Below are 27,047 nucleotides of genomic sequence, written 5' to 3' on the forward strand. Positions count from 1 at the left end.
TTGAACACCTCCAGGGAAATCTTGCATGCTCAAGTTTGTATCCATTGTTCCTTGTCTTATTAGTGTGCACCACAGAAAAGAGCTTGACCCCCTCCACTTGACACCCACCCCTCAGATATTGATAGACATTGATCAGATCCCCTCTCAATTTTCTCCAGACTAAACAGCCCCAGTCTCTCAGTCTCTCTTCACAGGGGAGATGCTCAAGTCCCCTAATCATCCTTGTGGCTCTCTCCAGCAGATCTCTGACTCTCTTGAGCTGGGCTACTCATCCTGTTGCATAGAGCTGTATTTCACTGGGCCACTCTGACTGGCAGAATTTAGCTAAGAGTCAGAATTTGGCCAAATCTGTGTGCTACTTTTGAGTACAATAATAATTTTTGAGGCAATATTTAATGGGAACTAAACTGCTTATGACATGAGCTCTTGGGAGCAGGTTGATCTTCTATTGGCTCACATGTAAGGCAATAGGTCTGTATTGGTTGCTGTTGTCCATTGTTTGGGATTTCCTTTTGTAATTTACATCCCATAAGATGAACACTGCCACCCATGAGGGGAAGCCAGACAAACTCAAAACTTGGGTTTGTTTAATAGCACATAAGATGTTTGTCAAGAGACTTGCATGTATTTCAAGTCAGTCTAAATTATTTCTGACAAGGCTAAAATTGTGTTCCCTGTAAGAAATGAAAATGGGACTATATAGAATCATAACATCAGAGGAGAGATCAGAGTTGTACAGTAAGTAATTTATATATTTATTTATTTATTTGGTAAATAAAATTCACTGTTCAGTAGTGCTCTCTGAGCTGTGTTTTCCACTCAAGTTATTCTGTAGGGATTAAATTAAATTCATTCCAGAGCACATGCTTTCAGAGACTGTAATAGTTCCTATTTATCTGAAACATACCATGACTTTTCTTAACGGTGAAAGAAAAAGTTCAAAAGACAGTTTTCCACCTCGTTGCTTCTGTTCATAAGGGCACTCATAGTTCTACTGCAGGATTTCACTGAATACAAATGGAGGTGAACCTATGTCAGAGTGGAAATATCAAAATCATACAGAGGCACTGTGCTTTGCTTTTTGCAAGTGAGGGTAAATGCTGCACCACTGTGATTACTTAGAACTTAGATAGAAGGTTTGTGAGGTTTGAGTAATAGCTGTACATAAAGTACTATGACTGTATAGTGCTTTCTCTACATTCATCTTGTCCAAAGTATGGGTTTTACTTGCCTCTGGAGGAGCAGAAATACTAATGTTACAATCTATCTGATCTTTCACTGGGAAATGGGAAGCTTTGGGAAAGTCACAATGTATAGCTCTCCACTGGGGGCTGACCTGCTGGAGAGCAGTGAAGGGGGAAAGGACCTGGGGGTCCTAGTGGATGGAAGTTTGACCATGAGCCAGCAATGTGCTCTTGTGGCTGAGGAGGCCAATGGTATCCAGGGTTGTATGAGAAGGGCTGCGGTTAGTAGGTTGAGAGAAGTACCCCTCCTTCTCTACTGTGCCCTGGTGAGGCCACACCTGGAATGTTGTGTCCAGTTCTGGGCCCCTCAGTTCAAGAAGGATCTCAGGGAACTGCTTGAGAGAGTCCAGAACAGAGCCACACAAATGATTAAGGGAGTGGAACATCTTCCTTACGAGGAGAGACTTAGGGAGCTGGGGCTCTTTAGCTTGGAGAGGAGAAGACTGAGAGGTGACCTCATTCATGTTTATAAAGATGTGCAGTGTGAGTGCCAAGAGGATGGAGTCAAGGCTCTGCTTGGTGATGCCCAGTGACAGGACAAGGGCCAGTTTTTGGAAGTTGAGGCATAGGAGGTTCCATGGAAACAGAAGGAAAAATTATTTCCCTGTGAGGGTGACAGAACATTACAGGGGGAAGTTTATTTCCTCATGTTTCCATGGAACTTCCTATGCCTCAGCTTCCATCCATTGCCCTTTGTCCTATCATTGGGCATCACCCAGCAGAGCCTGGCTCCATCCTCTTGGCACTCACCCTATATGTATTTATAAACATGAATGAGGTCACTCCTCAGTCTCCTCCTCTCCAAACTAAAGACCCCAGCTCCTTCAGTCTCTCTTTGTATGGAAGATGTTCCAATCCCTTAATCATCTTTGTGGCTCTCTGCTGGACTCTATCAAGCAGCTCCCTAAGGTCCTTCTTGAACTGAGGTGTCCATGACTGGACGCAGTATTCCAGCTGCAACCTCACCAGGGCAGAGTAGAGAGGGAGGAGAGCCTCTCTCAGCTTACTAGCCACACCCCAGAATGGCATTGGCCTCCTTGGCCACAAGAGTACATTGCTGGCTCTACATTCTTAATGTAATGTTTACTTTTCAACTTTCTTGTCCACGTGATACTAACTGCAGTGACTGATGGCAATCTGAAGGATTCTGTTCCTGGAAAAGCATGTGATTAGCATTGTATCTGCTACCCCATTTAAATTTCGAGCTCCTTCCTTGCCTATAAGACTCTTCTTTATTCTTCAGAATAGCTGCCAGAAAATTGCTGTGATCATTTAATTCTCTGCAGATGCAGCCAAATATTACCCAGATTTTTGGGAAGTGGAGCTCAAGGTGCTGGGTGATCACAGGCCTTCTTCATCTTCTGCTTCTCTGGGCTACACTTTTTTTTATTACAGTGGAAGAAGGAAATGGTTTTTATTATATTTTTGGTTGCTCTAAACAAAAAGAAAAAAGTAGACAAACATTTATTACACACTGATGCAATGTTGTGATGCTCCTCTCTTTCTTCTTTTGAAAAGCATCTTTTAATCTAACACCAGGAAGCTCGGAGGAGCCTCCAAGCTCTTGAGGAGCAGGCCTCGGGCTTTACAACAGCGTATTTTGAAGGAGTCTTTTCTTCATGAAGGAACAAAAGGAAAAATGAATTACAATTAAAAAAAATAATTAGAATTATTCTCCCAAACTGCAAATGTTATGCAGGGAAGACTTCTGATAGTTTTTTTCCTTCTGTTGGTTAGCAATGCTATTTACAACTTTAACAATAGAAAGACTATTCTTCATCACAGAGGTCATTTTTGCCTCTTTGGTGATGTACTCGTAGCTGATTACATGAAATCACAGAATAAAGAGCACAATTACAGTTCCCCTCCCCTGTGGAGCTCTGTTCTTCTCTTCTCAGCAAGATTAATGACGGATATGCTATTGGTTTGGTAATTAAAGCTCCTTTCAGAAGGGGGGTAGAAGCAAAACAGAAGTATGTGCATCTGTGAAAGATAATTTCATATTTAATTTGGGGGGAAAAAAAAAAGCATCAGACAAGGGCTTCCAATCAGCCAGTGATAAAATACCTCAACAGAAAGAAGTTAGTGACATCTTCTTTTTTCTGGACTATGTTTGACGAGAACGAAGACAGGGATGACAAGATTCAGGACTCAATATGAGCGATAGAAATCATCCAACTTTATTGTTCCACACTTCATTATTTATAGCCTTATCTTATGCATAGTTAATTCTATTCTAATTTAACACATACTATTGGTTTATCTCTAAAAGGTTACATTTGTTTATTTCACTGCTCTGTGGTTTTTTCTACTCAGTCTAATTGCTCTTCTTCCCAGATCTCGCTTCCTCCTTATCTTGCTTGTCTCTTCTCAGGGACAGCTTTCCCTTAGCATACCAGGCAATCAGCACTTTTCCACAACTCCTACTCCATTGCTATATTTTCAACAGAAAGTCCTTCAAGGCCTAAATTGCACAGATGTTCCTGAGACCCATGTCCTTTTTCCCTAAGCCAATCCTCAACATATGTTTTTATTGCTTTTGGTTTGGTTTTGTTTTTCTCACTAAATTAGGCTAATTGAACAGAAAGAAAATGAGTGTGGAAAACAATGCACAACGTGTGTACCATTTCTAAGAAACACACTGGTTAAGCTTATAAAGCAATGGCTTATACATTTCAGTCCTGACCACTGTGTTCTGCAGGAACTTTGCTTGATAAACTACTCAACCTCTGTTTTTCAGATTCCCCATCTGACACAGTCAGGGGACACAGTCTCAAGCTGTGCCAGGGGAAGTTTAGGCTGGAGGTGAGGAGAAAGTTCTTCACGGAGAGAGTCATTCATCATTGGAATGTGCTGCCCAGGGAGGTGGTGGAGTCACCATCCCTGGAGGTGTTCAAGAGGGGATTGGATGTGGCACTTGGTGCCATGGTCTAGTCATGAGGTCTGTGGTGACAGGTTGGACTCGATGATCTTTGAGGTCTCTTCCAACCTTAGTGATACCGTGATATCTTTATAGTGGGGTTAATGATTACCTTCAAAAGATATTTATTTGCCGCTGTCTCATAGGGAAATACAAAAGCTTTATTTTTTAACTTATTGTATTTCTTGAATTTTTTTTTTTTTTTTTTTTTACTTTTTAGAAAATCCTGTTTCCATTTGATGAAGAATTTTACTTGGTTGGTTTCTAAAGCATTAAACTCGTCTAGATTTTTCTGCTTTGCCAGGTATTTTATCTTGGAAATAGTAGTAGCTTCATGTGTGGATTTTGAGAAGGAGATGAGTCTCAAATCAGCATATTTGGGGATTAAAATCTTCTGTAAGAAATCTTTTAAAATGTATTTAGTTTTTTTAAATGCAGGGTTGTGTTTGTGTGTAGTAACCTTTACTTTGAAAGCTTCAGTACGAAATACTGCAAAATTCCTGTGTAATTATCACAGAAGCACAGAATGTTAGAGGCTGGAAGGAACCTCAAAAGATCATCCAGTCTAACCTTCCTGCCCCAGAGCAGGATACCAGATCACACAGGAACACATCCAGGCAGGTTTTGACTATCTCCAGAGAGGGAGACTCCACATCCCCCCCTGGGCAACCTGTTCCAGTGTTCTGTTACCCTCACAGGGAAAAAAGTTTTCCTCATATTGGAAACTTCCTATACCTCAGCTTCCACCCATTGCCCCTTGTCCTGTCATTGGGCATCACTGAACAGACCCTGGCTCCATTCTCTTGGTACTCACCTTTATAAACATGAATGAGGTCACCTCTCAGTCTCCTCTTTTCCAAGCTAAAGAGTCTCAGTTCCCTCAGCCTCTCCTCATAAGGAAGATGTTCCACTTCCTTACTCATTTGTGTGGCTCTATGCTGGACTCAAGCAGTTCCCTGAGGACCTTCCTGAACTGAGGGGCCCAGAACTGGACACAGTGTTCCAGATGCAGAATCACTAGGGGAGAGCAGAGGAAGAGTCTACTGTCAAATTGTTTTCATATTAATGACAGGTATTTTGTTACCTCGGAGAAGCTGGGGAAAAATATCCAGTAAGGCTCTTGTATGGAAAATGATGTGTCTTCAAGAACATATGAGTAGGGTTAGTCCATTATTTTTGTGATTAGGGTTTATAATTCTTATATGACAATCATGGACTGAGGAATACTTAAGAAGAAAAAAATGTCTAAAAGTTCAAGGGGGAGGACTTTATAGGTTAAAAAAGGTATTTAAAAAGCAGTCTACAGAAGCAAGAATCCACATATAAAAATATAAAATAAATTGTGCAAGGGGACAATTTTGTGTATGTCTTGCAGTCTTTCTAGATGCTTTCAGCTCTGCCTATAAAATGTACTTTTTTGTTTCCTATAAAATATGAGAAGTGATAGATGTGGGGACAAACAGAGAATTTAGAAGCCTGCCTTTATTGTCTTTGAGTATCTCCTTAGGAGTAAGCCTGAAAATGTTTGTGCCAGAGCTCTAATATACACAGTACTATTTGACATTTTCATAGGAACACAAAATTACTTTTTCACCATTCCTCTGATTTTTTTCATTGTTAAATCAGATAGCAAAGTCTCTAAGTTCCCCATGCAACAGGAATAGACAATCACCACTGAAACACACAAAATGATTCCTCAGGTTGTTCGTTATTTTGCCTAATCAGCTCCTGACTGGGAAATTGCAGTCTCATAGTTTTCTGTCTCTGTTGGCATTCTTTGTTTCTCATTTGTTCTGGAAACCTTCCCACATGTGCCACATTAACATCTCTGATCCACTTCTGTTTGAATCTCGAGGGGCATACTACTTTTTGAACTGTAGTTTTGCCCTACAGTTATTTTCAACTTCCAGCATTGGCTCTTAACTTTTATTTTCCAAGCACACAGGTTGTATGGGCTTAGACAGATCGGTATTTGCCCCTTTCTGCAGTCTGGTTTGGTTTTGCCCTTGTATAGCCCCAGTCACTCATCCACTCACTGGATTATTCTTTGCACTTTCTATAGAATAGAATAGAATTAACCAGGTTGGAAGAGACCTTCGAGATCATCATGTCCAACCTATCATCCGACACCACCTAATCAACTAAACCATACAACCAAGCATCCTGTCAAGCCTCGCCCTGAACACCCCCAGCGACGGCGACCCCACCACCTCCTCAGGCAGCCCATTCCAATGGGCAATCACTCTCTCTGTATAGAACTTTTTTCTAACATCCAGCCTGAACCTCCCCTGGCGCAGCCTGAGACTGTGTCCCCTTGTTCTGGTACTGGTTGCCTGGGAGAAGAGACCAACCTCCGCCTCACTACAACCCCCCTTCAGGTAGTTGTAGAGAGCAATAAGGTCACCCCTGAGTCTCCTCTTCTCCAAACTAAGCAACCCCAGCTCCCTCAATCTCTCCTCATAGGGCTTGTGCTCCAAGCCCCTCACCAACCTTGTTGCCCTTTTCTGGACACGCTCCAGCAAGTCAACCTCCTTCCTAAACTGAGGGGCCCAGAACTGGACACAGTACTCAAGGTGCGGCCTAACCAGTGCAGTGTACAGGGGCAGAATGACCTCCCTGCTCCTGCTGGCCACACTGTTCCTGATGCAGGCCAGGATGCCACTGGCCCTCCTGGCTGCCTGGGCGCACTGCAGGCTCATGTTCAGTCTACCATCAACCAGCACCCCCAGGTCTCTCTCAGCCTGACTGCTCTCCAGCCACTCTGACCCCAGCTTGTAGTACTGCATGGGGTTGCTGTGGCCAATGTGCAGAACCCGGCACTTGGATGTGTTAAATCTCATGCCATTGGACTCTGCCCATCTGCCCAGCCTGTCAAGGTCCCTCTGCAGAGCCTCTCTACCCTCCAGCAGATCAACTCCTGCCCCCAGCTTGGTATCATCAGCAAATTTACTGATGATGGACTCGATGCCCTCATCCAGATCATCAATAAAGATGTTAAAGAGCATGGGGCCCAGCACTGATCCTTGGGGCACACCACTGGTGACTGGCTGCCAGCTGGATGTGGCACCATTCACCACCACTCTCTGGGCTCGGCCCTCCAGCCAGTTCCTAACCCATCGCAGTGTGTTCCCATCCAAGCCATGGGCTGACAGCTTGGCCAGGAGTTTGCTATCTTACAGAATAAGCTTTCTCTCAGTCTGAACTTCAGCTCTTCTTAAGTGTTATGGACAGTTAAAATGCTGGTTTTTTCACCTTTCCTTATTTTATTTCTCTGTTGTTGCTTATTTAATTCGTGCCACTTGAAATAACTCTAAGCTTTGCCAAATTAAAAATGCAGTGTCAAAGAAAACATTGTATTTGTCTCCTATGCTAATCAGCATATTTAGCACAGAAACCTTTGCCTTGAAAATTCTGTACTGCTACAGGTAGATAAGATGTCTGTTGCTGTTTAACTTTCCCATTCTGTTTTCCATCCTTGCTCAAAACAACAGTGAAAGCATTTTGAAGTCATTGCTAGAAGTTACATCAAAATGCATTTGCATTGTCAGATCAAATAAGGAGTTCATTAAATGTGGAGGCCTCTTCCTGTAATCAAATGGCTACTGCAGCAAGGCTCAATACTGTCTGTGGTCTGAGAAAAGCAAGATGACATTATTTGAGATGAATTTAAATGTGAGATCAAAGCTAAGAATAAAGAACAAAAGACGCATAGAAGTGATTCTAGTTTCTGTTGAGAGAAATAACATTGAGGTTATTGAATACATTAAAAAGAAGAGTTACCAACATATGTTTCTGTATTGTATTGCAAGGATGAGAATGACTGAACAAAGAAGAGAGATGTTTACATCACTTAAGATCAGGAAGATGTTTGTTATGTGGCATTAGAAGCTCTACTTTCACAATGAAAAGAAAACTTGAAAGAAGTTCAAGTAAAAGGATACTTTCTATGCTTTCAAGCTATTTTTCTGTACATAATCTGACCTACTGGTTTTGCTGTAGGGATATGGACGTTCTGGAACGTGTCCAGAGAAGGGCCAGGAGGATGAGCAGAGGGCTGGAGCACCTCTCCTATGAGGACAGACTGAGAGAGTTGGGGCTGTTCAGTCTGGAGAAGAGAATGCTCTGAGGAGACCTCATTGTGGCCTTCCAGTATCTGAAGGGGGCTACAAGAAGGCTGGGGAGGGACTTCTCAGGATCTCAGGTAGTGATAGGACTAGGGGGAATGGAATGAAGCTGGAGGTGGGGAGATTCAGGCTGGATGTGAGGAGGAAGTTCTTCACCGTGAGAGTGGTGAAGCCCTGGAATGAGTTGTCCAGGGAGGTGGCTGGGGCCCTGTCCCTGGAGGTGTTTAAGCCCAGGCTGGATGAGGCTCTGGCCAGCCTGATCTAATGTGGGGTGTCGCTCCCCATGGCGGGGGGGGGGGGGGTTGGAACTAGATGATCCTTGTGGTCCCTTCCAACCCTGACTGATACTATGATTACTTCTGGTTAATAAGAAGTGTTTAGGATCCAGCTGGAAAATTTATTCTTTTAGAAGAGGCTTAAACTGGCCCTTTGTGATTTGATTCCCAAGTAGCTAAATAAATTCACAATAGAAAATGCCAGTATCTTAGTAATATGAGACAGTATTGCTATAAATGTCTTATTATTTTAATCCTGTGGAGTATACTAAGATCAATAGAAGAAAGATTTTTACCAACTTCAGAAAATCATTACCATCTTCCCTCCCCCCCCCCCCCCCTTTTTTTCTAAATTGCAATTGATTTCAGGACTGGGAGTGTTCATGTGACAGTGTCACAAACACCAGAGTTTCCTGGAATCTCTTTCTATTTCAGATCCCAGTATTTGTGTTAATGTAAATCACCTTCTTAAGGAAAAAAAATGACAGTATTCTGATGGAAAAAATGCACTGGATTTATATTGATGCTGATAAATTATTTTAGGGATCAATTATTTTTATTATCATAATAGTGTGATCTCTTGAGTCTGAATGTGTCTTGCTTTAGTGTTTTTGGTTTTTTCCACTTTCTGTGCTTTGTTTGGTCAAGTTGTCCCATCCCTGTGCTTAAATGTCTCTTCCCATGCTTATACCTTTGCCTGTTAAATAACCTCAATTTATTCATCTCAGGAAGTTACCTTCCCTGACAACGAGGTCAGACTGACAGGTCTATAGTTCCCCAGATCTTCCTTTCAAGAGCAGGTTGCCCAGGGAGGTGGCTGAGACCCCATCCCTGGAGATATTCAAGGTGAAGGTTGATGGGGCTCTAGTTGAGGATGCTTCTGCTCACTGCAGGGGAGCTGGACTAGATGACCTTCAGAGGTGCCTTTCAACCTGGATGATTCGATGATTTACTACCTTCCAGTCCACAGGCATCTCCCCAGATAGCCAGAACTTCTGTTAAACAATGGAAAGTGGCTTGGTGAGCACATCTGCCAACTCCTTCAGTGTGTGTATGTATATATATATGTGTGTGTATAGACACACACACACACACATATATATATATCTAGAGAGAAAGAGTAAGGCCTTTTGCTTTGGAAAGAGAAAACACTTGCTGTCTGATGGATAATGGATTGCACTTTAGCTAGTCAGCTGTTAGACCTTTGTATCTCTTCTTTGCATGAGTTTAGGATTAAGATAAGTAATTCTTCAGTTGGTGTATTCAGCGCTCTTGAGGATGTTAACACAATATTAACTTACCTGAATCTAAACATTTATTTGTTTTATTTGTTCTGGTTTTTTAAAGTGTTGCTGGAAGGGATTCATTATAATTTGATTATTGGAAGCTGGAGGAAGAGGGCTTGAGCACTTCTCCTATGAAGACAGGCTGAGAGAGTTGGGGTTGTTCAGTTTGGAGAAGAGAAGGCTCTGAGGAGACCTTGTTGTGGCCTTCCAGTATCTGAAGGGGGCTACAAGAAAGCTGGGGAGGGACTTTTTAGGGCGTCAGGCAGTGATGGGACTAGGGAGAATGGATCCAAGCTAGAGAAGGGGAGATTTAGATTAGATGTTAGGAAGAAAGTTCTTCACCATAAGGATGGTGAGACACTGGAACAGGTTGCCCAGGGATGTGGTAGAAGCCTCATCCCTGGATGCTTTTAAGGCCAGGCTGGATGTGGCTCTGAGCAACCTGCTGTAGTGTGAAGTGTCCCTGCCCATGGCAGGGGGTTTGGAACTAGATGATCCTTGAGGTCCCTTCCAACCCTGACAGTTCTATGATTCTAAAACACTGTTAATGTCTTACCACTGTTTCCTAAACCTGCTACATTTTAGAGAGTTGGAAGAAAAATGTCCTTATTCTGTGAAAGCTCAAAAAAGAAAAAGGAAAAAATAAAGACAGTAGCAGTTGCAGTAAAGGCTATTTAACTAATTTGGGGTGAAAAATTATTTAATGAGGAAACCCAAAGAAAATTCTTTAAACAGACCTGCTAAAACAGGAATGTCTTCATTTTCCTTGTAAATGGATTCAGGCATCAAATTAATGATAAAGAGAAAAATGTATATGCTTAAGGATAAACTATTGAAGATCTGACTTGCTGAAGCCATTTATTTCTGCTAGCAATTTTTATTTTTTTCATGTAGTGTTTTCTGGAATTAACTTAGCCTTTTGAAAAAAAAATGGTTATTAGAGGGAATATTATACTTTCATTCTTTAATAAAGTAGCCTTCACTAGCTTTCTGAAGTAGTGTAGTTCTTAAGTCAGCATGCATTCAAAGAATTGTGCTGGAGTAAAAGCTCTATCACTGTGGTTTTAATAGTATTACATTTTCTTATTATGAATGATCACAGAAGCACAGAAACACTCAGGTTGGAAAAGACCCTCAGGATCACCAAGTCCAACCCAGAACCCTGTTCTACAAGATTCACCCCTAAACCATATCCCCAAGCACCACATTCAAGTGACCGTTAAACACATCCCGGCTTGGTGACTCAACCACCTCCCTGGGCAGCACATTCCAAGGCCTGACCACTTTTGCTGGGAAATATCTTTTCCTAATGTCCAATCTAAACCTACACAGTCATAGCTTGAGGCTGTTCCCCCTTGTTCTATCTCTGATTACCTGTGAGAAGACACCAGCAGCAGCCCCTCCACAAGGTCCTTTCAGGTAGTTGTAGACAGCAGTGGGGTCTCCCCTCAGCCTCCTCTTTTTCAAACATAACAGCCTCAGCTCCTTCAGTTGTTTTTCATCAGATTTACTCTCCAGGCCCTTCCCCAGCTTCCTTGCCCTCCCCTGCACTGGCTCCAGCACCTCCACATCTCTTTTGTATTGAGGTGCCCAAAACTGGACACAATGCTCGAGGTGTGGCCTCACCAGAGCTGAGTACAAAGGGACAATCACCTCCCTCCTCCTGCTGGACACAGTATTTCTACTACAGGCCAGGATGCCATTGGCATATATACATATATATGTTTAACTGTATTTACTGTTTAAATATAGCAACATGGACAGAAATCAATTCTGCCTTTTTGAGGAGTTATTGGTTTAATATTTTTAAATGGATTGGGATGCTACTCCTGTAGCAGTAATAGCCTTCCTCTTTACTGGCAAGCTTACATCTTCTCATAGTTCTAGACTGCTGTATCTAGATAGTTCTAAGGGTTCAGCTGTGTTCCTCAATAACAGGTAACAAGGTGCAGGAGAGGTGCCTGTTAAAAGATACCATTAAGTAGCTTTCCTTAAAAAAGTGAAAGCAAATCAGCTGAGCCTTATTCCTTGTAGTGATTTAGAGGAAACTGTGGAATGAAAAAAAGACAGCCACAGCTGGGATGACCCAGGTGAGTATAAATGTGTGAAAAGCAATGGTATGAATTTATAAAACTTTAATCTGCTTTTCAAATATGGTTTTCCCCCACCCCACTCCCCCAGAGATTAGTGGATGAAATCACAAATAATTTGTGCAACTTTGACCAAATGCTTTTGACAGAAACAATGGCCAGAAATGTCAATGAAAGTGTTGTGAAAAGCATTAGCCTTTCCATGTGACATGGGGAAAGGTGGTGCATGGCTTCACTCAGAAATGCTTAATTGATGGAGCTATGTTAATTAATGCTTCTTCAATGGGGCTGCGTTTCAAGAGCAGCTGTTGAACGAAAGAATGATGGCAAAGCGGATCAAAATTGTTGGAGTGAATGGCAAGAAGAATGGTTTTAGCTGACCTGTGTGTTTGGTTCTATACATACTGGTATCAAATATGTCACTGTAGAAAGGTAATTGTATGACTGGAATAGAAGGGCCATTGTTTAAGGAGATCTGGCAGCATCTGACAGTAATTTGAGAAAGAAGTTGTAGCACGGTAAGAATAATGTTTGGGCTAAAGGACTGTGTTTTCACACAGTGAACAGATGAAATGCTTTGTTGCTGCTGTTTTTTCTGAAGTGTTTATGCAGTCTACCCACAAAAGTTTATTTCACAAATTTGCTGTTGTGGCACATGTGCCAGGCTCAAGTTCTGACAGACTGCTTCTTAGGAAAGGCAATAGTCAACAGCCTGCTTCCACCTTCAGCTATGGCTAGGAATTCAAGACAACTGATGAATGCAACGCAGTTCTCCCTAGCATCACATGGATGGGTGCTCTTTGTGATGTAGTGACTGCTGAGGAGCTTGGAGCTTATGCAAAATGATTGTGTAATTTTATTCTATGATTTAAAGGGAATGTATTCAGTGGTGTCAATTCTATGTGGTAATCATCATAGAATCAATAAGGTTGGAAAAGACCTCCAAGAGCATCAAGTCCAACCTGTCATCCAAGACCTCACGACTACTAAACCATGGCACCAAGTGCTATGTCCAATCCCCTCTTAAACACATAAGATATTTTTTTCCCATTGATTTTTGAACTGTTTATCTTATACTGCAAGTAACTCAAATACATTCAAGGACATTTGTCATTTGAGGCAGAGGTAACTATTCTGCTGTTTGGGTTATACACATAAAATAGAGATTTATTTATTTCTTTATTTTTACCTTTCTGGGCACACTGTGAATCTTGTTTTTATTCCCAGGTTTTTCGTTTTGTGATGGTTGCTAGTATGTTGGGGAAGGCATATTCCTGAGTTAGTCTGCTGGAAGGATAATACTTACTCAGTTCATGGTGGAAATCAGTGACCTGTTACAGGCTTCTGGTGTAAAAGGTGGAAATGTGTCCCACAGGTTCATCAAAGGCTTGGTGATGCAGTTATTTCAAATCTCTTCCTCAGTGTGCCTCATGAGAAAAGCACTCTATTTTAGGTTTGTATCAGTGTATTATGAGAACAAGAGGACACAGTCTCAAGCTGCACCAGGGGAAGTTTAGGCTCAAGGTGAGGAGAAAGTCCTTCACAGAGAGAGTCATTTGTCATTGGAATGTGCTGCCCAGGGAAGTGGTGGAGTCACCATCCCTGGAGGTGTTCAAGAGGAGATTGGATGTGGCACTTGGTGCCATGGTCTAGTCATGAGGTCTGTGGTGGCAGGTTGGACTCGATGATCTTTGAGGTCTCTTCCAATCTTGGTGATTCTGTGATACTGTTGGTTATTATGTATTACTTGTTAAAAGATTGTGGTGGTTTAAGTTGCAATGTATAGGTCTCTGGACTCGACTGTGAAAAAAGTTCTTGCTCTCATGAGTGCTCCTCCTGGTAGGTCCTCCTGACGCCACTGTGGGCTGACACACAGACTGGTGAGAGCATTCTTGCTGCCCCAAAGGATAGAAATATGGGATATGTTGCATAACTCTTCAGAAGAAATCACATGTATAGCTGAGAAAATTTTGTCTTTGGATTGTGAAAGAATGTCTTTAAGGTTGGTTTTGGTGAACTAATGATTTCTGAAAGGCATTCCCATAGTGACACATTAGGGGGATGAGGCCTGCCAGGATTCTCATCAGGTTTTATTTACTGTTTGGTTTTTATTTACTGTTTGGTTTTTATTTACTGTTTGGTTTTTATTTACTGTTTGGTTTTTATTTTCTGTTTGGTTTTATTTTTACTTTGGGTCTATGGAGAAGGGATTTAATGGTGGTTGTGCTGTTAATTATGTAGATCGTTGTGGTTCATGGTAGGAACTATAAGACAGTGGATGGTTAACCATGTTAATACAGTCTTAATTGTTAAGTTACTATAGCTTGTGTTCTGTTTGCAGGTTTAACTGCTGGGTTTTGTGTGTTAAAATCTTCATAGACTTCTTTTGGGTGGGAGAGGGAGAGAAGGTGAGAGGTTCGGTGTATTGTTGAGCTCATCACTGTTGATTTCCTGAAGCAAAAGTATGGCATCTCAAGTATTTTCCTGTGGTCATTGTTTTTGAGGAGATTGTCATGATAGGAAATTGATTAGGGCTTAATTGATTAGGGAATTCTTCTGTAACTATGATTTTCCTATTCTGTGAAAGCTTGAAGCAGACACTTCTTTAACATGCCAATCTATATTGCATGCTAATATACTAATGTGAACCTGGAGTCTCTATCTAAAAGGATGGAAATATTCTGAACTGCATTTTCCCCCCCACCTCCTTACATCTTATATGCAGAGCTTAAGATTAGTGTTGAAAAAGTAATTAGCATTGAGCAGCTTGTAGATTCTAAGCAGCAGGAAGGTATGGCATTAGTTTGAGGCATAAAGGGATTGCAGTCTTTGAAAAATACATCCTTCTAGTAATGTTGTGAATGCCATTGTTGGCAGATTTTAAGAGCAGCAAGTTAAATAGCTATGGCCTTTCTAATAGTGTCACTGCAGTCAAAAGGTTTTGAGGGAATATGGGGGTAATTTGATCAATGATAAGGTCAAAGAAGAGGTGCATCGGGGGAAATCTGTAGGGGTTTTTTTCCCTAATATCACTTGAATGGGAATTAACACATAATTTAGAGATTAACTTGAGTGGTGTGAGTGCTATGAAGTTAAATATGCTATAATTGCTTCTTACTGATGTAATTTTGATTTATTAGATCCATTAAGGAAATTTTCTTGTTCTTTTGTTCTTTTTGTACTGCCGATACTGGGAGCAGAGGTAGAGAGAGTTCAAAATTTGACTGAAGTCATTATTGGCAAAAGCTCAATTTTTAAGGTGCTTCTGTGGATTCATACTTTGTAATATTTGACAGTGAATCCATGTTTCTTAAAGTCCTTCCTAAAAGACAGTAGCTACTGAGTTGGCTGTCCTTGGTTAGAGGTAATCTGTCATTCAGCATAAGAATGTGTCTGAAATTACTTCTACAGCAAGATCCAGAAGCAGCTCAGTAACAATACAGTAGATCTGTTTAATAATAAATTTTACTTTGGAATTGAGGGATTGAAATAGAGAAAAATAGATGCTTAAAGAATCTTCAAACTCATATTATTTATGTTGCTTGCATTAAAAAAAACCTCTTTTTATAATTTCCCAGAAATAAATTGACACAGAGAGATTCTAGTTGTAGTGTGTCTAGGGATTGTCAGTAATTTAGTTTTGTAGGTATGATTCCTCATATTTGAATCAAAGAATCACCCAGGTTGGAAAGGCCAGCAGGTCCAGCCATTTTGCCCACTCCACCAAGTCTGTCACTACACCATGTTCCCAAGTGCTGAATCCAGATGGCTTTTGAACACGTCCAGGGGTGGTGACTCAACCACCCCCCTGGGCTGCCTGTTCCAGTGCCTCACAACCCTTTCTGTGGAAAAAATTCTTCCTAATGTTCAGCCTAAGCCTCCCCTGGCACAGCTTGAGGCCATTTCCTCTTGTTCAGTCAGTAGTTGTGAGGAGAGACCAGTGCCTACTGCTCCACAACCTCCTGTCAGGTAGCTGTAGTGAGCAATGAGGTCTCTCCTCAGCCTCCTTTTTTGTAGGCTAACCAGCCCCAATTCCCTCAGCCTCTCCTCACAGCCTTGTTCTCCAGCCCCTCACCAGCTCAGTCTCCCTTCTCTGTCCCAGCTCCAGCCCCGCAATGTCCTTCCCGTGCTACGGTGCCTAGCACTGAGCACAGCTCTGGAGGGGCAGCCTCGCCAGCACTGAGTACAGAGGGAAAATGACCTCCCTGCTCTCGCTGGCCACACTGTTTCTGATCCAGGCCAGGAGTGTGCTGCTGCAACTGCACGAGTGCCTATCTGTAGGTAAGTTAAGGAGTGTGAGGTCATTGGGGTGGGTGTGTTTGGAAGATGGATGAATCAGGCCAGTTTCCAATTTCAGAGCACCCCTTCACTTGACTGACATTCATTAGCAATACAGCCTGTGTTAATGGCTAGCTCTTACTCATTATTGATCATTATCACTAAGTATTCAAACAGATGGTCCTTAACGATCATATCCCACATTAGCTGTGCAGGTAGGGCCCCAGAGAGGATGACTGTGTCATTAGTGCTGGTGGCTGTGGTCTGCTCTGGTCTCAGTCGCTGAGGGGCCAGGTTCCAGCCCTCTTTGATAAGGGGAGAGGAAGGCAAAGGGGAACATTTTTCTTCCTCATTTTTCAACATTAATCATTGGTTTATGCTCCTCACCTGCCCTTCAAAAGAAAAGAAATAGATTTAATCTTTAGCAGGCAGTTCCTCTGGTCTTGAACCTGGGAAAGAACAACCCCAGGGATCAATACAGGTTGGGGACTGACCTGTTGGAGAGCAGTGAAGGGGAGAAGGACCTGGGGGTCCTAGTGGGTGGAAGGGTGACCATGAGCCACCAATGTGGCCAAGAGGGCCAATGTCATTCTGGGGTGTATTAGGACTGTGGTCTCCTCCCCCTCTACTCTGCCCTGGTGAGGTCTCATCTGGAATATTGTGTCCACTTCTGGGCCCCTCAGTTCAAGAGAGACAGGGTGTTACTAGAGAGAGTCCAGCACAGAGCCATGAAGATGATTAAAGGAGCGGAACATCTTCCTTATGGGGAGAGACTGAGGGAGGTGGTTCTGTTTCGCTTGGAGAAGAAGAGACTGAGAAGTGACCTCATTCACGTTTATAAAGATGTGCAGGGTGAGTGCCAAGAAGATGGAGCCAGGCTCTGCTGGGTGATGCCCAATGACAGGACAAGGGGCAATGGTGGAAGCTGAGGCATTGGAAGCTCCATGAAAACATGAAGAAGAATTATTTCCCTGTGAGGGTGACAGAACACTGGAACAGGCTGCCTAGGGGGGTTGTGGAATCTCCCTCTCTGGAGATACTGAAAACCTGCCTGGATGTGTTCCTGTGTGATCTGGTCTAGGTGATCCTGCTCTGGCAGGGGGCTTGGACTGGATGATCTTGTGAGGTCCCTTCCAGCCCCTATCGTTCTGTCATTCTCTTGGAACTGGGGCTAAAAGCAGTAGAGAGGGAAATTATGTTCTGCTGAATGAGGTTCCCAAGGTACTCAACCCACAGCAAGGATTTATTTTAAATGATTTATTCAGAGAAAGGGGGGTTGGGTAGTTGGCTGAAAATCTGGAATATGAAATTTAATTTGCCTTTCTGAAGATACCACAGTGCAGCATCACTTTCTGTGCCTGTCTCCCCTTCAGTATGGTTGACATGAGCATGTCTTCTGAGAAGGAAAATAATTATGGGTTTGGAGGCATTTGAGGATCTGTTATTTAGAATTTTGACATTTGAGCTTGCCTTCAGCTATTCAAGGCACTAAGTGCATTAAATTATTTCCTGCTTTTCTTCATGCTATTTACTGTATGTTTCACTTGAGTTATCTAAGACTTTTTATTTCACTGAAAGAGATTTTAGACTATGGGACATACTTATGGGAAGGAAGAGTGGTGAGGTTTTTCTGTTGTTGGTTTGGTTTGGGGTTTTTTAATGATTTGAGGGGGGTTTAATTTATGTTTTAAATGCAAATTGAAACAAACCCAAAACCCAACCAGCCACAACAAAACCAAACCCAACCAACGAACCAGAAAGCAGGAGATGGATCCAAGTTGGGACTTTCAGCTGTGAAATTTTTGCCTTAATCTTTGATGGTTCACATTATTAGGATAAAAATGTACAATCTTCATCTTTTCCCCTACGTCCTTATGTTTATAATTCAATGATGCCAAAACCACTGAAATACCTTAAAATTGCCCAGTAGGAAAATGAGCACAAAATTGCATTGTAGTGTGAGAATAGAATAGAATAAACCAGGTTGGAAGAGACCTTCAAGTTCATCGCATCCAACCTATCAACTAATCCAACCCACCTAAACAACTAAACCATGGCACCAAGCACCCCATCAAGTCGTCTCCTGAACACCTCCAATGATGGTGACTCCACCACCTCCCTGGGCAGCCCATTCCAATGGGCAATCACTCTCTCTGTATAGAACTTCCTCCAAACCTCCCCTGGTGCAGCCTGAGACTGTGTCCTCTTGTTCTGGTACTGTCTGCCTGGGAGAAGAGACCAACCTCTGCCTGTCTACAACCTCCCTTCAGGTAGTTGTAGAGAGCAATAAGGTCACCCCTGAGTCCCTGAGAATACAATTCTTCATAAGGAAACACTAGATTTACAATTATCAAGTTGTTTCTAAGGAAGGATAAATGAATTTTATAGCACAAATTGGCATGGGAAATAATGTGGTATCGGTTCTCATCTGAGTGCAGAAATCACCAATTCTCTTCTAGGCTTGAACAAATATTACATGAGTGAGGGCTCTTGTAAAACGTTATGTTTTGAAATGGATTTCATTAAGGGTTTCTGGTGATAATTTATTTCTTTCTTTATGCCTATGTCTCTTCTCATACTAATAATGGATAGCTTATTTGCATATAAATAGATTTCAGTATTTGCTGAAGTAGAGACCTAATACTTTTCTCTCATTTTTTTCCCCCCTCCCATGGACATTGTTAAATAAGAGAGAATATTGCAGTGATCAGCAGTCATGAATCGGAATCATTGTCTTGGTCTGAACTCTTCAGAGTGTATCAACTGTGACACTTCTGTGAATTTAAGTTGTTGGCTACAGTATCCAAACCAGTGAAATATCTTGAAAGGTATTTTTCCTGTGATGTGAGAAATATTTACTGATAGATATCAAAACTGATGGCTCATGGGGTAACTGTTCTGCACTTTGCTGTGTTTTCTCGGCTTTCAAAAACCTGATAGTATGTGAAAATTCAGGTGTTTAATTTAGGTGTTCAAGTGGGGATTAGGTGTTCAAGTGGGGATTGGACGAAGCACTTGGTGCCATGGTCTAGTCATGAGGTCTGTGGTGACAGGTTGGACTTGATCTTTGAGGTCTCTTCCAACCTTGGTGATACTATGATATTTTTATCATGCAGACATCACAATGCTAATCAATATCATTTAGTTGTCTTCTACTTTTGTGTATGATCTTATAGAATGATCTTAGAAGATCTAACCACTTTTCTTTAAATTAAAGATATGCATTAATCTAACAAATGTTTATAAATATCTGAGGGCTGGGAGTCAGGAAGGAAGCCACAGCCTCTGCTCAGTTGCACCCTGTGATAGGACAAGGGGCAATGGATGTAACCTACAGCACAGGAGGTTCCACCCCAACATGAGGAGGAACTTCTTCACTGTAAGGGTCACGGAGCACCGGAACAGGCTCCCCAGAGAGGCTATGGAATCGCCTTCTCTGGAGGCTTCCCAGCCCTGTCTGAATGCATTCCTGTGCTACCTGCACTTGATTCAATGGTCCTGCTCTGGCAGGGGGGTAGGACTGGAAGATCTCCAGAGGTCCCTTCCAACCCCTAACATCCTGTGATTAATGTGAAACTTTTCCTGGTATCATTTTGATATACTGCAAAATAAATCCATTTTAGTTATGCTCCATTAAGCATATGTGAAAACCAGAGACAACTCTTAACACTGACTTCTATTTGCTAAAAGTAATGGTCAAATATAAACTGATCCAATGATATCTTGAACTCTAAAAAAACCCTCACAAAATACACAGGACTGCTTTCTGCCTTCCAGAAAGCTGACTGGAAGAAACTGTTCTGTACCACAGTATTATCTCAGCCCTATATGCAAAAGTAAATCCAGGCTTAGATGTTATATGCCACTAGTTATTCAGTAGATGCTACTTCAATTATACTGCCTCTAAACCAAATTCTATCTGCATAGCTCTTCAAAAGAGAAGTTAATAGCTATAGAGAGGTTCTCCCCCCACCACCCCCACTACTCTGCCCTGGTGAGGCCACATCTGGAATATTGTGTCCAGTTCTGGGCCCCTCAGTTCAGGCAGGACCTCAGGGAACTGCTTGAAAGAGTCCAGCACAGAGCCACAAAGATGATGGAGTGGAACATCCTTATGAGGAGAGACTGAGGGAGCTGGAGCTTTTTAGCTTGGAGGGGAGGAGACTGAAGGGTGACCTCATTCATGTTTATAAATACATAAAGGGTGAGTGCCAAGGGGATGGAGCCAGGCTCTGCTGGGTGATGCCCAATGACAGCACAAGGGGCAATGGTGGAAGTTGAGGCATTGGAAGATCCGTGGAAACATGGGGAAGAATTATTTGCCTGTGATGGTGACAGAACCCTGGAACAGGCTGTCCAGGGGGCTTGTGGAATCTTCCTCTCTGGAGATATTGAAAACCTGCCTGGATGTGCTCCCGTGTGATCTGGTCTAGGTGATCCTGCTCTGGCAGGGGGGTCGGACTGGATGAGCTTTCAAGGTCCCTTCCAGCCCCTAACTTTCTGTGGGTGCTGTATGATTCTGTGATAAGCTGAGCACCTCTACAAATGTAGTCAGCTTTTCTGTACACCATCTGAGCATGTAAACATCTTAATTTTATACATACAGGTACCTGATGTAAAGCAAAACGAGTGCGAATGTGCTTCTGCATGTGTGTGTATATGCACACGCCTTAGCCGCAAACGTGCTGGCGTTGGAATGTGTGTGTCTGTAAGTCACTCTCACCAGCAGAGGTCACTCAGGGCAAAGTGAACAATAGGTTCAGCATTTCAGACGTGAGCTTCGGCGTAGGCTGTGGGATGCTATTGAAAGCGTGCATCTTCAAAAGCACACAAGCAACCTACGTTTCCTTTTCCTTTCCTTCTCAGCTTTGTTTGGAAGAAAAATCGAGCCTATTAAAAACTTGTAGGCTTACACTGGTGCATGCCAGGAAGTATTGGGTTGTGAGTGTACTTTTTCTTTTGCTTTTTTCTTTCTTTACTGCACTTTATAAACCAACACAATAAATATGGAACACTTGTTTCCTATGTTATGTTACCCAAAGAAGTAACTTTCTGTGTGTTCACCTAGTTCCTTGGACGAAGTCACACCCCTCACCATCAAGTGACACTTAGTCTTTTAAAAGATCAGTAAATCATAATGATTACCCAGATTGTAGGATGTTGCATACTTTATTTCCCTCTGTGTTGACTTAGTAGATGCTGTTTCCACGGCAGATTTCCTTGTTATATGTATTTAACTGTATCGAATACATTCAGTTACAAAATACATTTTGCAGTAGACTCTATTCCTCTCAAGGCTGTTTGAAGGCAGCTTTTTCAGGAGGAGGAGGATATTTTCCCATGTAATGAGAGCACAGTGAGTTGTGCAGTGTCACCAGTGATATAAATTTGCCTGCTGTGACGAAAGGATACGCTGCAGGATCTTTCTTGATTTGATAACGATGCATAAGCAGAAAAATGCCCATCGTGCTGCCAGAGCTCAGGGACTTAAAGGTATTTATGAACTGAACAGAGGGAGTTGAAAGGTGCTAAAAGTAGAAATCAATGTTGCAGTTCCCTTTGCTTTCTAACCAGAATTTCCTGTAAGGCCACAACCACAATAAAAAATTACCAAGGTTCTAATACACTGCAGTTGCCATGAATGAATGTGTTTGAAACATGGCACGTCTTTCCTAGATCCCAAATGGAAAACACGGGTCCAGTTGCCACCCACAAAAGCTCAGTTATCACCTCCATGAAGGAAAAATGTAGAGGCTTTTGTGTGACTGTATGACCAGTTAGGGCATTGTGGAAATCATTCTGGAAGGGTTTGTCAAGCCATTTGACACCAGGGCATTGTACAGTACCCAGGTGAAAAACAGGAAAATACATTCAGGGTTATTAATGCTATTCTAAAAAGTAATTTTTCTTTATATCCTTATGCCTGGAGGTTAGGCTATCTGTGATTTCTTTGGGACAGCCACAGGAGTCCACAAAATGCAAGCTCACACATGACTGAGTTGAAAAATTAAGTGAGGAAGAGATAAGGAATAAATTGAATAAGCTTTTTTTCCTGTATGTATGTCTTGTGGTTTTCTGTAACAATTTCTGAAAGCCAAAAGAACTACCTGACCTTAGAGGTACCTCCTATATAATTTAACCTTTTAGGCTGTGTAATAAGATGCCTGGGAAGGAGCTTACCAGTGAGGAGAATACTTGCTTTTTCTTTGCTTTGTTCTATTGCCTTTTTCACTTGGATGTTTTGGTCACAGAGTTCAGAAGTCCTGAAGTGCAAGCAACTATAAAGAATGAAACTTTAAGAATCACATAAGCAGATACTTGTACTGCTCTGTATCTGATACCCAAAGAAACAGTTTAGCTCTCTAGCAATTCAGTGGGGAATGTTGGATTTCAGTTTTCAAAACAAACAAAAAACTAACACAAATATATGCATGGGCTTTGTATAGTCCCAAGAGTTTAGGCACTTTAGAGAAAAGTGAAAAGCATGAATCATGTTCTGAGAAGATGATGGACTAGGGATGTGTTCCTGCATATGATATTGTGGTTACTGGTAAATTTGCATCTTTGGCATTTTAAAGTAAATGATGGCAAGTAATTGTCCATTTTTGCTCTAGAAACTTCCAATTGAGTGGTACAATGACTTAGTAATTTTCTATAGTATAAGAGTGTCTTGTCCTTTCTGCAATGTATTTGCTGTTGATGACTGTAATGGGTTTAAGAACTGGGATGTCTTAACCATGGAGTGGAAAGTCCTCCAAGTACCAGGGAGGTGTGCACCAGAAGATGCAATCTTTTTTTATTTCATTCCCATCAGCCTGCATCTCCCTTCCCTCTATAAACTGGCTGCATACTCAGTTTCTACCCTTTTCCTCTCTCTCTTCTCCCAGTGTGTGCGGGCTCTTATCTCTCTGGTTTGCAGGGGAGTGGAGCCTGGTGTGGGCAAGCTGATTTTCTGGCTGCCTGGTTTGAGGGGAAGCCTTGGGACATTGAGGCCTGGGTTTCTGGCCTGGTTTGGGGAGGTTGTGGAAAGCCTTGGCCTAATGAGGTTCTGTGGTAAGCCCAGATTGGAGAACTGGGCTGAGGCTGGCTATGGATTTGTGTATTTGGTATGTTCTTGTACTGTTGTATATGGTTGTGAATAGTACTTCCATCTACATTTGCAGTTCTTTCCAATCCTGCTCCAATGTGGAGCATTTTTCTTTTACTCCTCTGGGGAGGGGTAAAAGAGCTCCTGTCTGCTCCTAAGACAATGACCTAATAATATAAATCAGAAACATGCAAATAATTTGCATCAACAATACAAAATCCTAGTGCTCTTAATGAGATTAGCCCTATAGAACTCTTTTGATTCATATATGAGGTCATCTGTATCCAACTGCAGTTCCACATGTTGAAATATGTAACAATATACTGTGCTTTTACATGCTCCAGGCACTAAAATTAAAACAGCAAATTGGTTTATTTCCTTCCAAAGTTTCCCATCCACAGATCCTCTTAGGTTCACAAGTCTTTGATTTTGTTGCCTCTCCACTGTCTCTGTCTGAATACAAATCCACTCGAATGTTACCCCAAACAGTATTCCAGTGCTTAGGAAGTCAATGAACTTACTTGGTTTGAAGAAATGGTGGTGCGGTTTAGTGGATATTTCCTTTCTGCTTCTGGAATCTCTCTTTCACTGCTTGCCAAACTGTGCAGTGTGGAAAAATGATCTCACTTCTGTCCTTCTAGAAAATAGGGTTATGAAACTTGCCTACGGCCTAGACCATAAAATTCTATTCCTATCTCTGCATTCCCCCACTATTTGTATCTGCATTCATCTAGAGCTCAGCATGCATCTGCTATGCATTCGTAATTACAATGTAATTGGAGTAACCAGAGAGTGCAGATGTATTTACCTTCACACCCCAAACAGAACGGTGAAGGATGAACTTTGCAGCACATGTGGAGGATTGACAAGTCAAGTCTCTAGACAAAACCAGTCCTTTCAGCAGCTTGTTCTTATTAAATGCCTCAGATCTTCTTAACCTAGGGTATTATCTCATAAGCTACAAAAGGATCCCTTAGATAAGCATGTAAAACTTGAACTTTGAAATGAGAAAGCTTACTGGTATAGCCACAAACAGAATAATCCAACAGGCCCTTTGCTACCTTCAGCTTCTCAGTAGCAGAGAATCTTACAAAAGTTTAATCTTCACAGGACAAACGTGAATAATTTTGGTTCAGGCAAAAATTATTATTCATTTCCACAGGAATGGGTAAATAAAAGTTGCTTTGCTTTCATCTTTTGCCTGACCATTTTATAATCTCCCAGAACCTTAAATTAGGACCCAAATGATGCAGGAGGCAAAGAAATCCTCTTGTCTTGGTGTGTTTGAACCCCGCATCTAACCCTCCTTTCAAAAGTGGGGATTTGAGCAGCAATATGCAGAACAGTGTCTCTGACAGGAAAGATAGGTAGAAGAAGCTGGAATAGAAGGCAGCTTTGCTTTGGCTATGAGACTTTAAAGAAAGGATTTGTCTCACACAGTGCAGCAGCAATTCACAGCCTACTTAAGTGAAGACTTTGCCACATAGTATTTGTATGCTTGTGATTTTTTTTTAAATAGAGAAAGAGCCTTGAATGCAACAGGGCCTTTGTTATATCATGTTTGAGGTTTTTTGGTTATTCCCCATGTAGATAACTGCTGTGAACTTGGAGTCTTCTACCTGTCTGACTTACCCTCATGCACCTGTGACAAATTAAAAGCACTTGTAGATGTTAAAAGTGCTGAAAAGTGCTGTTACACACACAGTTTTCTTGAGTGAGAGGAATGAGGCCCACAGCCTTTTGTCTAATAAGACTGTAGTTCAAATAAAATGTCTTGAAATTCCCAAAGTGCAGGGGCTTTCCATGGCCTAGCAGCATGAGTTTGTTCAGCTAGGTAGACTCCTGCTTATCTGAGAGGTAGAAAATAAACTCTTCCTCATTGGCTTGATAATAATAATAACAATCCATTTACAGCTCCAAATTGAACCTGCTAAGTTATTTTTCTGAGGGAATTTTCAAGGAATTAATTAATTTCATTATTGTTCAAGAACCATTAGGGTTGTCTGCCTAGTTGAAGGGATTCATGTAGCCCCAACAACATCCTAACAAAAGTATTCATGATTTCAAATTCATTGTGGGCTTTGTTTTGCTTGTAGGACAAAGTGAAGAGGGTATTGTAGAATAGAATAGAACAGAATAGAATAAACCAGGTTGGAAGAGACCTTCAAGATCATCATGTCCAACCTATCATCCAACACCACCCAACCAATTTTTGGTGGGCTTTTATTTTGGTGTTTGTTTATTTGTTTATTTATTGGTAAAGATATTGCAGTTGTTTCGTATTCATTTTACTTGAAACATTCAACAGTTCCTCCTGTTTCTCTTTGATTATTTTTTTCTAGCCCTGAGACAATTACTGTAACTTTCTTACTGTAAACAAAATCAGATCACACAAGTCCAGTAAAGTCTAGTGCAGTCTCTTCTCATATGCAATATTTAACTAATTAATAATAAGGCTTTGTTATTTTGTGTCCTTGAGTTTTCTCCCAAAATACCTCAGCGACAGAAGTATTGGAAGAATAATAAACCTCCTGCTTCTTAGCTAGGAATATATTATCTCCTTTATACATTCATTTTCTTATTTCATGCTGCAGTTCAGGGGAAAGAAAATCACAACATATTAGAAAAATAACTTCTCAAAGCTCCTCTATGAAATTACACTATATTGTATGTCCTCTAATATGCCTTTTTATATCTCAGCATTAATTCACTGCAGATTTTTCTGGCTTATATAAAATGTTGTGAAAGTAGGTCCCAAAAATGCAGAGGAACAAGTGGATGACAAATGCTGTCCTCACTGCAAAGACAAATTCATGCTTCTGATGCAGTCTGGATTTTAAATCTCTTATTTGCAAAAGCAATAATTCTCCAGCCCTCTTGTAATGTAGTAGAATGCTCAGACTGCAAAGCCAGAAGCACATATTTTCATTTTAAATTACCCCTTCCTCATGTTCTCTGCTGGCTTTGCCCTGTAGCATTGGTTGACATTTCATAGAGACTGAGCCACCACAGGACTGGAAAATATATAATTGCAAGAGTCAGCTGCTTTTTGGGATTGTTCCCATTTATATGCCAACCAGAATGCAGGCATACTTTTCATAGGTATTCAGTTTCTAATGAGAAGTTTTTATTCTTCACTGACCTGTGATTAAAGTGTGGCTTTACAGTAAATGAATGGAAGATACTTCCTATGTAATTCAGCTCAGAAGTTATGCTTGAGAGGCTGTGCAGGTCTTTGACCTGTATCATGTGAGTGGCAGCGTAAGTAACTGAGAGTATGTTCTTAGGTGAAAACTGTATTGTATGGAAAACGCTTGATGTATGAAAGCACTTCTAAGGTAGAAACAGAAAAATATGACATCAAGCAGCTTGTCAAATTATGGCTTTTTTAGTTGCTGAATACAGCAAGTGTTTTAAAATATAATAAAAATATAAACCAGCACCAGAACAAGAGGACACAGTCTCAAGCTGTGCCAGGGGAACTTCAGACTCGAGGAGAAAGTTCTTCCCAGAGAGAGTTGTTAGGCATTGGAATGTGCTGCCCAGGGAGGTGGTGGATTCACCGTCCCTGGAGGTGTTCAAGAGGGGATTGGACGTGGCACTTGGTGCCATGGTCTAGTCATGAGGTCTGTGGTGACAGGTTGGATTCAATCTTTGAGGTCTCTTCCAATCTTAGTGATACTGTGATACTCTATGAGCTCAAGCAGATCTTGCTTGTTAGAACATGCATATGATGTTCCTTT

This window comes from Dryobates pubescens, chromosome 1 (assembly GCF_014839835.1).
Source record: "Dryobates pubescens isolate bDryPub1 chromosome 1, bDryPub1.pri, whole genome shotgun sequence".
Classification (NCBI taxonomy): Eukaryota; Metazoa; Chordata; class Aves; order Piciformes; family Picidae; genus Dryobates; species Dryobates pubescens.